We start from the raw sequence: 12,580 nt of genomic DNA, 5'->3' as shown, positions 1-12,580 counted from the left end.
ACACGCAGATCAGTGATCTGGTAATATATAAAGAGTGACCTAAGGGGTCCGCTCATTAGTCACCTCAATTTGATCGCCCTTTTTTCTATATGGCCATTTCTTACTATCCCTTTTTTACAGTATAAGTTGTATTACGTGTAATATCCTTGTGTGGTTGGTAAGTGAACACACATGCGATATATGTATTTAACTTGTACATCTTGTGCGGTTGGTAAGTTGACGCACACTAACTCTTTCTCTCTCTTGTCTCATTGATTACTGTATGCCAATAGACTTGCGGACTATATGCTCCCCTCTCTTTGGGGTAACGCAACGTGAGGCTTCATATGCAGTTTTCAGGATAAAACCACTTGAATCTATCCACTGTCACGTAGACAGTCTGTGGTTATAACTAACCAATCATAAACATTAATTTTTATGAGATGTATAAAGTGAATACATAATTCACACAGTATTCAGATAAAGACCAACCCTTTCAGTCTGCTGCTGTAGGTACACTCCTGCCTTACTGAAACGGCGCCCCTGGTCTGGATACTAAGAATTTTTCACGCTCTCATACTTCATCTACATCTATGTCACACCCCAGACATCCATACATAGGTACTTGTTTAAATTGTAAATGTAGTATCGTCCTCTGGTACCATAACCCCGACAGAGACGATTATTGGCCCAAATTGACATCAAATTGACATCATCTAATGGCACCGTTTTAGAATCCGTTATTATATTGGGTTGTCATTTGGATACAGGACTTATTGAAAAATACATTGATCAGACATACCCATTTTTCTTAACAGATATACCAATTAACCTTTTCACATATCCTATTATCTGTCCTGAAACTTTAGACCAGATCCACAAGTTACCTGAAGGTAGTCAACTACTCTATTTCCTTGACTTTAGTCAAAACCCTGAACATCAGGAACAAATTAAAAGGTGGAGAAAGTTCTCACACAAACATAAAAGGACATAAACTAAACATGGGTTCAAAAATTAGTAAAAATAAAATAATTTCCTATCCACCACCCTTACCCAATGAAACTTGTAAGGAATATGCAGCCCAGCCAACCCAGACCTAGAGACAACCCCAGATTTCAGATTGACCGGCAGGGACAGACCTTAAAGGGCCATGACATAGGAAAGGAAATCGATGTTTCATCACCCCACTTGCTCATGACTGACAGTTCTGACCCAAACACAGAATTAGACACTGTAAATCCTCAGACATGGTCAACAGGACCTCAGAGCAATAAACCAATTAATTGTTCCCATTTGCACCCACTGTACCTGATATAAACTCACTCATCTCAGCCATCCCTGTAGATGCCGCCTACTTCTCAGTAACCGATTTGAAAAAATGTATTTTTTAGCATATCTGTGGACACCCAGACACAACTGTTATTTGCATTTTCTTTTGAGGCCAGCATTTAACATGATGCAGACTGCCACAGGAGTATATTGACTCCCCTGTTGTGTACAGCATCGTGCTCCAAGCCATATTAACCCCCTGGCACCCCCCCTATGGTTCAGTCCTGCTACAGTATGCAGATGATCTGCTTATCTGTAGTTCAACAAAGGAGGCATGCCGAGAGGATGGTATATCACTGTTAAACTGGCTCTGTGAATGTGGGCACAAAGTGTCAAAAAGCAAAAATGCAATGGTGCAAAAAGAATGTTGATTATTTAGGTTTTGTCTTGAAAAAGGGAGAGAGGAAAGTCAGCCCACAACGCATACAGTCTGTACTGGGTCTGGTCCGCCCAAACACTATTATTGCAGACAGTGGATTTCTGACTGTTCCTACTATGATAACATTTTGAGACAAGCCACACTCAATGACAAACCTAAACAGATACAATGGTCACAAGAAATGTTAAATGCATATATGAAAGCCTTAAATGTATGTTGATAAAAAGTCCGGCATTGACCCTCCGAAACTATGTACAACCATTTCATTTATATGCAAGGGACAAAATGTAAAACCATGGCGGGTGTGTTGACACAAGAACATGGAGGTAAGCTGCGCCCAGTGGCATTCTTTTCCAAAGTGATGCCGGTGTCGGTCCAAGGTATGCCTGCCTGTCTGCAGTCAGGGGCGTAACTATAGCACAGCAGCCTCCACCACCGCGGGGGGGCGCTGTGCATGTGGGGGCGCCGGGGGCTGCGGTGCTGTAGTTACCCCCCCCCCCAATCCCCCGCAGACTTACGTATCTTGCTGGTCCCGGCGGCTCCGTTCTTCTGATGAGGACCACAACAAAATGGCCGCCCACATATAGCAAACAGTTCTCTGAAACTGTCTGCTGTACGGGGGCGGCCATTTTGTGGTGGTCCTCAGCAGATGAACGGACGGAGCCGCCGGGACCAGCGCGATAGGTAAGACTGCAGGGCAGGGGGTTAGCATAGGTGATGGGGCGGCCGGGGGGGTGGGGGGGTTGCTCGACGGGGCGGCGGCGGGGGTGGGTATGGGCGCCCCCCCCCTAACAGCGGGGGGGGCGCCCAAAAAGTAGCTACGCCACTGTGTGCAGTTGCTGATTCTTATATATTCATATCTGCAGAAATATACAGTTACCATCTCTACTGGCAGCAATGCCATGTGCAACTGTGTCCGCCATCATACAGTTAGATGTACGGGTCTGCAGTAAGGGGTTTTCGGTACTTTCATGCATGCGGAATAGCAAAACTAAATATCAGTATATGGTCACCTCCGAATCAGGCCCATTGGTAGATCTCCGCTAAATATGTGAACTAAAAGTAGATCCCGGGACACAAAATTCTGGCCACCCCTGCCCCTCAGAGCCAGATTAATGTCTAAATGGGCCTGGAGCTGAAAATGATCAAGGGCCTATTATGCGCAATAATAGGGGTTGTGGCCAGCAAATAATAATGTGGGGGGCGTGACCAGTGTTCTGGTTGGGTGGTCTGCTCATGGGTGTGTCTCGCAGGATGCCGATGTCCTAAGATACTTGCGGGGTGAGGCGGCACTCCAGTCAGAATAAAATAGTGTGCCGAGCGTAGCAAGGCACCATGCCCTCTGCTTGGTGAGTGCAGCGAACCCGAAAGGGGGAGCGATCCACAGCCCCCCCTTGTCGGCATTGCGGCGGTTGGGAGTCCGGCGTCGGTATTTCGACCGCCAGCATATCATACCGGACCCCATATATCCCACTCACCCTGGAATGGTGAGATAAAAGTATCAGATTGCCCCGTCCTATTCATTGTACATGCACTTTTGAATATATATGCATTGTCACTTTGAATCTTGTACTGCTGCTGCACTTGCACTTTTGTGTATCCATTTGCATTTGCACTTTTTATCTGTGAATTTTACTTGTGAATTGTATGTTTAAATAAATCTTCATTCTGGTCAAATACTCCCCACTGTGGGTCCAGATCATTCACATATCCACTCCGGGCTATGTGCGCCTAAACCTGTTGACCTATCTCCCCATTTCAAATTGTATATCCAAGAGTTGGTGTCACTCTTAATTGGCAACAGAGGGCTGCACATATCTCCGCAGGAAAAATAGTGCGCACGGATACCCCCCTCACCTCCATATATTTTGTTCATCTATTTAACACCAGAGGGAGGAGTCCGTGCTGCCAGGATATGTTCAAGTATAGAGAAATTCGGAAAGATCTTATCAAAGATACTTTCAACACACAAATTGATCCATCTATTCAGGATGAAAACCTGGAGACCATCCTGAATAGATTGGAGCAAAAATTAATTAAGGAAAATAGACTGTGGTGGGAAATTGCTACCCTTGAGCAATACCAAGCACACAAACTTATCCCAAAAGGCTTATTAATTAACAAGTTACCATCATTTGGAACAACAAAAGAGAGTTTCAAGACTGAATGGGAGAATATTTAAAAAAAATGTTCTTCCAACCTGATAGATCTCATCATCAGAGAAAGAAGTATTGAAACCTCAGAATTAAATGTTGAAATAGAAAATCTTAAAAAACTCATTGAACCAGCAATGGAGTTGGAGGATGTAAAAGAAAAAGAAAAAGACATCCTATCCAAGTTAGAAAAAGAATCTAGAGTACTCAGACTTAAAAAACAACAGAAGTTTAAAAGAGACTCCCCCACCACCATTATAGATTCAACCTCTACTAAGAGACCCATAGACATGGTGGAAACACCAGCTAAAACGCCAATGAGAAAATACCAACAAAACCAGCAAAATAAAAAAGCCAAATGGATAAAAAATAAAACTCAAAGAAACACATACAAACCCCAAAATAATTATCAAAATACCCCCCACAGTCAAAATCAAAGATATGGCCCATATATACCACCTCATTCCCACAGGAATAGAGAGAATAATGACTACAGATTTACTCGCCAAAAAGATTGGGACGAAAGGGAAAGACATTTTTATAAACATAATAGATGGGTGAGGAATGAACCTCTAAATCTTAGAAATCGCTATGAACCCCTGAGAGAAACGAATACAATGAAGAGGTCTTTTTTAGAACAGAGACACCTCACTCCATTGAGACCCTAACCCACTCTTTAAAAACCCATAGGGGTAGCAGAGGAGGGAATAAAAAAACAAGAGTAAAGAAAAAGAAAAACAAGGACAAATTAATAACACCCCTGGACTCCACCTCCAATGAACCTGGAAAGGTGTTCAATCTAAGCAATCACTCCTTAACTGAAATAGAATTAAAAGTGCTTCAAAAGGGTTTGAAGTTTGCCCCTACGTCTAACGTTAACCCCTTTGACATATATGTAGACCTTCAAAAATTTGTAAGAAAGGTCACTATAAAAAAATTCTTTGAATTAAAAAAAACCGAGGAAGTAGAGACTGCAAATACAGAAGAAGCTACCCCCTCTAAATTCAAAAAAAGATCAAAGTTTTACCCAAAACATATAAAGGGCAATAACATAGAAAGCTTTAATTCTATTGTTACAAAAGAGATTAAAAAACTTACTAACAGCAAAAAGAAAAATGTTACAAAAAAGGAACAACTGGCTATTGAAACCCTCCAGAAAGATCCTGATCTTATTATAAAACCCGCCGATAAAGGCGGGGGGGTGGTGTTACTTAGTAAGGATAAATATATTGCAGAGGTTAACCGCCAATTAGAAGACCAGTCCACTTATAAGAAACTTCGGAGCGATCCAATACAAAATATGACTAAGGCACTCCATGACCTCACCAAAAGAGCCATGGAAAAGGGCAGTATAACAAAAACAGAAATGGAATATGTAAATATAGAAGTACCTTCTACCCCTACCATTTATATACTACCCAAAATGCACAAGCACCTTACCGCTCCCCCAGGACGGCCCATAATTACGGGTACTAATAGTCTAACCTCAAATCTTTCGGAGATGATTGATTCTTATCTCCAACCATTAGTGGTAAAAACCACTTCACACTTGAAAGATACAGGAGATGTCCTCCGCAAACTAAATACATGCAAGTGGAGCCCCAACTGTCATCTAGCAACTGCTGATGTCAGTACATTATATACTGTAATAGAAAATGAAAAAGGTCTAAAAGCAGTTGAATGGTTCCTAGACAAAAGTGAATACTCCCAGAATTTAAAAGATTTTTTATTAGAGGGTATTAAATTCATTTTAACCAATAATTATTTTTATTTTAATGGAACTTTTTATCTTCAGATCAGGGGGACCGCCATGGGCACCAGGTTCGCCCCTAGTTATGCCAACTTGTTCATGGCTCATTGGGAATTTAGTACCATTGATGCACATAGAACAGAAGGGGCGGGCCTGGTATGCTGGTGGCGGTTCATTGACGATATCTTTTTTATCTGGAGTGGTAACCCATGTAATCTTAATGAGTTTTGTGAAAGTCTTAATTGTAATGATTTTAATATTAACCTGACTTTTAACATCAGTCAGGAAGAAATTTGCTTTTTAGATTTAACGATCTATATTAAAGACAACAATATTTGCACAAAAACTTTTAAAAAACCAACCGATTCTAACTCTTATATTGATATCCAGAGTGAACATCACAAACGGTGGTTAGAAAACATTCCTCTGGGACAATTTAAGAGACTTAAAAGGAACTGTGGGGATCCTAACATTCTCCAAGAAGAGATTGTTGAAATGAAAGATCGGTTCAAACAAAAAGGGTACCCAGAACAAACTCTAGATAAAGCCCTTGACAAATTAGAAAAGGTTGACAGAAATTCTTTGCTGATAGAAAAAAACAAAGTGGCTCAGGAAAATAAAACAGAATGGTCTTTTATCAGCCAGTATGGTAGCCATCACAAAAAATTGGAAAAGATTTTCTCGAATAATTGGAGAATCTTACAAGATGACCCTGTGATTGGCAAGATAATACCTAAAAGACCATCTTTTATTTATAGAAGGGCAAAATCACTAAAAAATCAGCTTGTCAGAAGTGCTCTCATTGAAAAACCTCCAAGTACGAGGAATGTAGGTTTCCACAGATGTGGGGATTGCACTATGTGCAAAGCCACCACCAAGTCTAATATAGAAAGAAAATATACGGAATTTAAAATTAAAGACAAAACCTACAAAATTAAAGATTTCATTACCTGCCATACACGGAATGTGATTTATTTTTTGGAATGTACATGCGGCCTAATATATGTGGGCAAGACCTCAAGAAATCTAAAAGTGAGGCTTGCTGAACACATATATAATATAAGAAAAGGCCTCATGAGTCATTCAGTCTCCGAGCATTTTAAAATGAAACATGGAAGCAATGAGAAGCACATCAAACGTTTTTTAGGAATCCAAGTAGCAAAAGACAACTGGAGAGAGAAGAATGTAGAAAAACTTCTCGCCCAGAGTGAAATGCGTTGGATTTTTAATTTAGATACCCTCACGCCACATGGACTAAACATAGATTTTGAGTTAAAGTGGTTTTTAGATTAATGTGTATTTTATATCTTTTATTCTGTATTTTTAATCTATTTATTTTTATCTTCTCATTTCACATGACACTTGGTGGATCCTTATATGAAATATGGTCACATCAGGGATGGACTTAGCCTGAATGAAGTAGGGCTTAGCTTTAGATGTGGCCATATAGGATATTCCATTGCGCTTTCTGCTGGATTGCCAGTTTCCAAAATGGAGATTTGGGACTCAAGTAAAGGACCATAGAGATTCCCTTAAGAAGAGTCCTCATATAACTGAATGATCCCTGTTATACAAGCAACCTGAATCGCCATAACGAAATATGGGAAAAAAAAACTGTGAAAATTTGGATGTTTTGGATCCTGTAAAAGACGCAGGGGAACGCATCCAGGAAGCGCTGTGACACGCAAACGTCACTTCCGGGTTGGAACTTCCGGTCCGGCAGCGCTATAGACTGTGTGTAACCATATTACATGTGATTACACTCGCAGTGTCTGCCACCAGGCGGAACTACACTGTGAGTGTTTGTTATGTGATGCATACGGAGGAGGAGATTCCTCAGTGCACCAAAAAAAAAAAAAAAATGTCACTTCCTGAAAACGGAGGTGTGGGACACAGGTGAATCAAATCACCTCATCCCACATGGTATAAAAACCCCTGACTTCAGTGTGTTGGCATCCACATCTGAAGAAGGAACCAGATTCCGAAACATGTTATGAGGATGCCAACACTCTGACGGGAGGACTCTGCTGTAACATCTACTTATCACCATCCAAAGCCTGTGCGGTGGTGCTTCATTCCTGCTACCCGGGATTTACCATCTAATAGCACCCAGCCCACCGCACCACCCTGGAATGGTGAGATAAAAGTATCAGATTGCCCCGTCCTATTCATTGTACATGCACTTTTGAATATATATGCATTGTCACTTTGAATCTTGTACTGCTGCTGCACTTGCACTTTTGTGTATCCATTTGCATTTGCACTTTTTATCTGTGAATTTTACTTGTGAATTGTATGTTTAAATAAATCTTCATTCTGGTCAAATACTCCCCACTGTGGGTCCAGATCATTCACATATCCACTCCGGGCTATGTGCGCCTAAACCTGTTGACCTATCTCCCCATTTCAAACCCCATATATCCCTTAGACAAATCATGCAACACAATAATAACCCCTTTATACTGTACACACCCCTTTATACTCTTACACATTATGCCACATGGAATGAGAAAAAAATTCACACTGACTGAGCTAAAATTCACACTATGGTTCACGGATTGAGTCAAAATTCACATTATGCCACACAGATTAAGGCAAAATTCACATTCTGCCACATGGATTGAGCCAAAATACACACTATACCAAACAGATTGAGCAATAATGCACAATATGATTCATAAATGGGCATTGCGCGCCAAAGGTGTGCATTAAAAATTACACCATAATATCCATTACATGTTAAGCCACACACCATAATGTCCATTACGTATTAAGCCAAACACCATAATGCCTATTAAAAATTATGCTACATAAGTGCTGCTTACCTATATGCTCATTGCCAGGGGTTCCATGCTCATTGCCAGAGTTTCCATGCTCATTGCCATATGGGATTACATGCTCATTGCCAAGGGGGAATACATGCTTGTGGTAACTGAGGGACAGCCGCCGCCAGGCAGAAATGACAGCCATTGACAGCCGGACAGAGAGCAGGGGGCTGCCCGGCTGTATTCAGAGCAATGTAGGTCCCAGCTATTTGATATGATACCCCTTTCACACCAGAAAATGCAGGGATTTACCCAGGAATATTGACCCAGGATCATGCAGGGACATTCCCGGATTGGCCCCTTTTACACCAGCCTAGTTCCTGCATTTTCTGGCGTGAGGAAGAGAGAAAACTACCCTCCCCCCTTTAAACAACCAGCTATATCTTCAGAACCAACTGACCCATTTACATGAGGGATTTTAATTATTTTCAAATGAATTTGGTCCTGTGAAACTGGGCCATTTGGTTCCAGAGAAATCTGTCCTCAAACAACATGAACAACCATGAAAATACATTTCAAAAATGAAAAAAAAAAAAAAAAATAATCGGTTTACACAAAATATCTCTAGAACCAATGAACCCATATGGACCAGCCTGGTATCAGATTGAAGGCCCAATTTGGGTTAGACTGAGATCAACCTTGAGCTTCTGTGATGCCGTTGGAACCAGGTGGGAGTCGGAATTTGTGGGTCTCATGTTATCCTATGGGGAAAACGTTCCAGCTTTGCCTGGCAGTATCTCCGGTTCCCGGGTGGCTAGAGACTCGGGGCTGGTCTCGTTGGAAAGCCCTGACCCTCAGCTACAAAATGGGCCTATTTAGAGAGTGGGCCTGGAGCTGTAGCTCCATCAGGCCCATTGTTAATCCGGCTCTGAAGGGGAGTGGCAGTACTCAGTGATCGCTGCAGCAGTTGATTGTGAGGAGGGTGCCGGATATTAGGGTCCCCCTCCCCCCCTTAAGCACGCCTATGAATGAAGCCCAGAAACTTTGATTTGCAGCTCTCATCACTTAGACCAGTTCTGGCCAAACCATCCTTCAAGCTTTACCAACAGTCCAGACCACATAGCCGGTTGCACAGGTGTAGCCATTACTAACTGTCATATTTTCAAACATGCTGCATTAATTCTTATCTGACACTTTCTACAGATCCACAGGGGGCCTGGAAAAAATGAACTGTTGGTAGATCTCAATGACAGGTTTGGTTCCTCCTGACTTAGACCATCTCATGGGGCACACATTCAAAGTACAAAGCAGATTAAAGAAGGGTTTAGCAGAGAGTCCTATCTTTCAAAATGTTAAAGATTAAAAATACATACATGCGGTGGCATCACTACAGGGGATGCGAGACAATAATAGGGGTGACACCACCATGTTGGCTACTCATCAGTGATAGAGGCTCTTATATTAAAGGACTTCAAAGCTACAGTACCTTCCAGCTCATTAAATGTACAATGGGACATTTAAAAAAATGTATCACCAAAAGGGACATTACTACGATCAGGATGGTCCTTCAAAGTTGATTACCAAATCAGAAGAAGCTCAAGCTGCATGGATTAGTGACAGCAACTGATCACTCCCTGCAATATCAATATCCCATATTCTGCACATACTTATGATATGGGGTAGGGTGGCAAGATGGAAGCCAATTTAACCAAAAGAAAATTTCCAGGTTCATATAAATTTTACAATAAAATCCCCCCAAACCACGTTGGGAAATTTCTTATGGTCTGATGCAACTAAAGCTGGGTAAGTACTGGGAGATAGGTCATCCGGTAAAACAGATCAGTCCAGCATATCGGACAAGGGCTGCTGTCAATATAAAGATTTAGAGGAATTTCACCTTCTAACATAAAACAACCAAAGCACATAATGGGCATCATGACCTTTGTTGTGCATGGGTTACCTTGTGCCCCTCTGCCTTAAGGTGGCCATACACATGCAGATTTATCTGCAGATCTGTCTGGTTGGAACAAACACATGGTTATGGATGAGAGCAAATGACAGTTGACCATTTGCTTGGAAATGCTGCAAAACTGACAAACTGTCATTCATCCACAACCATGTTTTTGTTCCAACCAGCCAGATCTGAAGATAAATCTTACTAGTGTATGGGCACCATAGATGTTGTACCGAAAATGTCACCACTACTTCTAGCACTGTCACTGGTGAGATAATTGCGTACTCTGTATTACACTGCGTTATGCTGAATAAACCTCCAATCCTACTTAACCCTTTGAGTGCCAAGAGAATTTGTCAAAATAAGTCTGAAAATTGGCAAGCAAATATTTTGCATTCATCATAATGACCTGTATTGTTTACCTTATATAGGAATTATAATCTCATTTTACACAACATTTTTTATTTGAATTTATATAACAAATGCGAGCGATGCTGCCATTTTTTGTGGATATTTTGCACCTCTCTCACAGAGATATTGGTACTCAAAGGGATAAGTATAAATTGTCTGGCCTCAACTCCGTTTCACATTAGACTGCCGGCTGCAAGCTCCAGTTAACTTTTGGATTGCACACCACATTTAAAATGCCACCCAGGCTTTACTCCAAAGGGGGTCCAGCAGCTCTAACCTCTCTCTCTCTCTCTCTCCCCTAACCACTGACATCCGGGCCTTCTGTCTGTCTCCCCCTAAAAATTATCTGGGAACAGGTCTAGATTAAATTGCTAGGTTAAAAAAGCAGGATGGGCACAATAGGCCAATGTAAAAGAAGCCACCAAGAATATGAATCTACCATACCAGATTTTCTTCCATATTGGTTTAACAAAAACGAATACCCCTTTCACATCGCAAATGCCGGGTTACACCCAGTATTTGGACATGGGTCCGTCCCAGAGGAGACCCGGCATTTGCGAGGTGAAGCTCCCATAGCTACCCGGCAATAAGCAGCTGCACGTCACAGGGGAGCGGGGGTGGTGTGAATGGAACCCATGTCGCTTGACCCTGGTTTCCGTTCACACTTCTCAGCAACCCTGGATTTTTCAAAAGGCCCTTTCACACTGCACAGCCACCCAGGTTGACCCGGCAACATCCCGGCTCAAACCCAGGTTATTTGTGTGGTGTGAAAGGGATATAACTAGGACACCTCTATGCAGAGGAATGATGCAGATCTCACACTCACTGTATACTGTAAGTTTCCTTACCTAAACCTGTCTTAACCCAAAAATGACAGGAATTTCTCTATTTATTTGCAATTGCTGAGTTTTTACCAAAGTCAGACCTCAAGCATCCCTTTTAGTTCTTCTTTTTCCAGGTAACCCCCGCAGGTTCACTGTGTATCCCAACATTTAAAAAATCCACAGGTGACCTGGAAAACATAAACTGTGTGGGGTCCTGTGGTCCGCTTGGGAATCCGAGCACTAGGTCATTGGTTCCCAACTCTGGTCCTCAAGTACCCCCAACAGTGCATGTTTTCCAGTTCTCCATACAGAATCACAATTGAATTAATTAGCTCCACCTGTGGATCTTGTAAAATGAGTCTGAATAATGGGCCTTATTCTAGTTCACTCTTTCTGACAAAATCCTTCTTAGATGGACAAAACCATGTGCACTGCAGGGGGGCAGATGTAAAATGAGCAGAGAGAATTAGACTACAGAGGGGCAGCAGCGGCAAAACGGGGTCGTGACCTCACGTGAGTGACATGATTTGAAGGCAACAACCCCTTGCCACCAGGTCACGCCCCCAAATTTCCCGACGGCACTGCTTTCGAAGTTGGGAGGTATGAGCCTAGGTCTAATTTTGCTAGAATTCTCAGATGTACTGTATTCTATGAAACAACCACACCTGCAAATTCTACAAACAATAAGCTAGAGATGTAGCGCTGCTCATCCAGTGCCAGGGCTCGCCAGACCACCCCCCCCTGCCGAGTGGACGCTACATCTGACTAGGATGCTCTAGCATTCCACACGCATGCGCGTCCAATATTTCTGTCGGCGGGGGCCTGGGAACCCTGCCCGTCTCTGGTTCAGGAAGACGGGCAGGGTTAGGAGGGGGAGCAGGGAGGTAGGGGACACCGACGAGGCGTCGGGGATCCGGGGGGAGCTCCGGTTGAAGGAGATGTGTAACCACCCAAGAGGAGGAGTTACCTGATGGATGCGGTGAGGGTTGTACTTCCCCAATTCCACGGATCTCAGTCTGGAGTCTTCTCGTGATAC

The sequence above is a fragment of the Crinia signifera genome, chromosome 9, assembly GCF_055691185.1.
Source record: "Crinia signifera chromosome 9, ASM5569118v1, whole genome shotgun sequence".
Classification (NCBI taxonomy): Eukaryota; Metazoa; Chordata; class Amphibia; order Anura; family Myobatrachidae; genus Crinia; species Crinia signifera.
This window is presented reverse-complemented; position numbering follows the sequence as displayed.